Source organism: Azolla caroliniana, unplaced genomic scaffold, assembly GCF_043228905.1.
Source record: "Azolla caroliniana isolate FFs.n. ecotype wild unplaced genomic scaffold, voAzoCaro1.0.p SCAF_3, whole genome shotgun sequence".
Lineage (NCBI taxonomy): Eukaryota > Viridiplantae > Streptophyta > Polypodiopsida > Salviniales > Salviniaceae > Azolla > Azolla caroliniana.
In genome coordinates this window covers 15,418,450-15,422,430 of record NW_028230438.1, presented here as the reverse complement: position 1 = coordinate 15,422,430, position 3,981 = coordinate 15,418,450, and positions in this window count along the sequence as shown.

Genomic DNA, 3,981 nt, shown 5'->3' with positions numbered 1-3,981 from the left:
AAGTTTGGAAAGTTTCGTTTATTTCCATCAATTTGGTATCAGAGCGAACTGCTGCAGAAAATGGAAGGCGGCGGCAGCGGGCAGCCGGGGATGATGGTGCTGAATGCGCAGAATTACGCCGACTGGAAGATCAAGATGGAGGATCTTCTGATTGTTCGGGACCTGTACAAACCGATTGACAGGTCGGAAATACCGAAAGGGGTACTTGAGTCGGAATGGAGGCTTCTGAACCGGAAAGCCGTTGCAACCATTCGGCAATACGTAGACGTGAGCGTTCTACAACATGTGGCGAACGACATCAACGCATATGAGATGTGGCGGAAGCTGTCGGGCCTCTACGAGAGGAAGAATGCGTTGAACCGGACCTCCCTAATGAGGAAGATAGTGAATCTCAAGTACCGGGATGGCGAGAGTATGGTGGAACACGTAAGCACGTTCATGGGATTCGTGAATCAGCTTGCGGCGATCAAGTTCCCGTTGGAGGATGCAATGCAAGCCATCATCCTGATGTGTACATTGCCGGAAAGCTGGGAGAACTTGGTGGTGACTCTCAGCACCTCCTGCACCGAAGATAACTTGTCCTTACAAACGGTAAAGACAAGTATTTTGAACGAAGAAGCGCGTCGGAGAGACAAAGAACCGGCCTCCGACTCGAAGGCGCTGCTTACCGAATCGGATCGGGGAAGACAATGGAACCGGAGTCCGCAAAGACGGGAGAAGTCGGGGACCCGGTCGCAGTCAAGAGGAAGGCCCACATGCTTCCACTGTCGGAAGCCGGGGCACTTCCGAAAGAATTGTCGGCATTACCGAAAAGACAACGGAGCCGACGACACCGATTCGAAGAAGTCACCGGAGAGAAACGGTGCATACCGGGGAGCCACGGACCGGAGAGGTTCGGATCGGCGAGGGCAGGACCGGAAAGGAACGACGACACTCGCGGCAAGTGAGGAAGAAATCATGCTCATCACCGAAGAAGGTGAACTAAACATTGCCGGCGATGAGACGACCTGGGTGGTCGATTCCGGAGCATCATTCCACCTGACCCCGGAGAGAAGATACTTCTCATCCTACACAGCCGGTGAGCATGGCTGTGTTCGGATGGGAAATGAAGGTACGTGCCGGATTGCCGGCATAGGAGACGTGTGGTTGACAACCCCGACCGGATGCAAAATGCTGCTGAAGGATGTCCGACACGTTCCGGAGGTTCGATTGAACCTGATTTCGGCCGGGAGGCTAGACGATGAAGGCTACACAGGTAGCATCCGGAACGGCGTAATGAAGTTCAGCAAAGGGAGCCTGATAGTGGCTCGGGCCCGGAAAGACAACACACTGTACCTGATGAATGCCCGATTATGTCCGGAAGAGCTGAATGTGGCAACCAACACTGCCGGTGAGCTGTGGCACAAAAGACTGTGCCACATGAGTGAGAAGGGGATGAAGAGGCTTGCAGAAGACAACCTTATTCCAGTGAAGCAAGTGCACCTGGAGAAGTGCACCGATTGCCTGGCCGGTAAGCAGAACCGAACCTCCTTCCATTCAAGGCCACCGACGAGACGTAGCGCACCACTGGAGTTGGTGCACACTGACGTGTGTCAGGTAGAAACGAAGTCACATGGCGGAGCCCAATACTTCGTAACATTCATAGATAATCATAGCCGAAAACTGTGGACGGCACCGCTGAAGACAAAGGACCAAGTGTTGTGCGTCTTCAAAGAACTCCACGCGAGAGTGGAAAGGGAATCCGGCAAGAAGCTGAAAGCGATACGAGCGGATAACGGAAGGGAATACCGGGGGCAGTTCGCGGAGTACTGTCGCTCGAAGGGAATCCGACTCGAGTTTACTGTGCCGAAGACGCCGGAACTGAACGGGCTGGCCGAGAGGATGAACCGGACCATAATGGAGAGGGTCCGGAGTATGCTGGCGCATGCGAAATTACCCAAGGGGTTTTGGGCTGAGGCAATGTCGACGGCGACATACGTGATAAACAGATCACCCTCAGTACCTTTGGACGGAGACACGCCGCAGAGAGTGTGGACCGGTAGGGAAGTATCCTACCGGCATCTGAAGGTGTTCGGGTGTCTCGCATACGTGCATGTGGCAAAGGACCGGAGAGGAAAGCTAGATCCAAAGACCCGGCCATGCATATTCCTCGGTTACGGCGACGATGAGTTCGGCTACCGAGTATGGGACCCGGTCGACAAGAAGATATTCAGGAGTCGAGACATCATCTTCATGGAGGACAAGACACTCGCCGACTGGGAGTCGGAGAAGAAGATGAAGAACTCCAAGTCGACCGGTGAGGATCAACTCAACGAGGAGCAGTCCCGACCGGCAAGGGACCGGTTAGCACTCGAGGATCCGGCCGAAGACGGTGAAGAAACAGAACCGGCCGAAGAAGATGAAAATGATACCGGAACCGGCCCCGATCCCGAAATGGATTCGGATGAAGAAGAATCGGAAGAACCGGTTACCGAAGCTCCGGAACGGAGATATCCTCTAAGAGAGAGAAGGGCCCCCCGGAGATTTCCGGAACCAGAGCACGTGCTGCTAACCGACGAGGGGGAGCTGGAGAGCTTTGAAGAAGCGAAGCATGACACCCATAGCCGCAGGTGGTTGAGTGCCATGCAGGACGAGATGGATTCCCTGCATGAGAACCACACATATGAACTTGTGGAGTTGCCGAAAGGAAAGCGGGCACTTCGAAACAAATGGGTGTTCAAGCTGAAACTGGGAGATGCCGGAAACCCCCCGAGATACAAAGCCAGGATCGTGGTGAAGGGGTTTCAGCAGAAGAAGGGCGTCGACTTCGACGAGATATTTGCCCCGGTAGTGAAGATGACCTCCATCCGAACGGTGCTGAGCATAGCGGCAAGCATGGACCTCGAGGTAGAATAGATGGACGTGAAGACGGCATTCCTTCACGGTGACCTCGAAGAAGAGATCTACATGCAGCAACCGGAAGGATTCGAGAAGAAAGGGAAGGAGCACCTGGTATGCCGGTTGAAGAAGAGCCTTTACGGACTGAAGCAGGCTCCCCGACAATGGTACCGGAAGTTCGACTCCTTCATGACCGACGAAGGGTACCTCAAAACGCAGTCCGACCACTGCGTGTTTGTGAAGAAGTTCGAAGGAGGAGACTTTCTAATACTCCTCCTGTACGTAGACGACATGCTGATCGTCGGACGGGACCAGGTCAAGATACGGATGCTGAAGAAGGCTCTTCACCGAACCTTCTCAATGAAGGACCTGGGTCCGGCGAGGCAAATACTGGGGATGCATATCATCCAGGACCGGAGCAAGAAGCAGCTGTGGCTGTCACAGGAGAAGTACGTGACAAAGGTGCTTAAACGGTTCAACATGTCGGAAGCAAGACCGGTCGGATCGACCCTCCCGGCAAACTGCAAGCTGTCCAGCAAGCAAAGCCCCAAGACAAAGGCTGAGAAGGAGGACATGATGAAAGTGCCATATGCCTCTGCCGTCGGAAGCTTGATGTACGCAATGGTGTGTACAAGACCGGACATTGGATACGCAGTCGGAGTGGTGAGCCGGTACATGAGCAATCCCGGCAAAGAGCATTGGAACGCGGCCAAGTGGATACTCCGATACCTGAAGGGCACGGCAAACGTGTGCCTCCGATTCGGCTCCGGTAAGCCCGAACTCGACGGCTTCACCGATTCGGATATGTCGGCTGATGCAGATACCAGCCGGTCCACATCAGGGTATGTGATGACGTATGCAGGGGGAGCTGTTTCATGGCAGTCGAGGCTGCAGAAGACGGTTGCGTTGTCAACCACGGAGGCGGAGTACATGGCGGCTGTTGAAGCCGGCAAGGAAATAATATGGATGAAGGACTTCATTAGAGAGCTCGGTATCCGGCAGGAGGAGTACCGACTCTACTGCAACAGTCAGAGTGCAATCCACCTTGCGAAGAACGCGGCCTATCACTCCCGGACGAAGCACATCCAGCGAAGATATCACTGG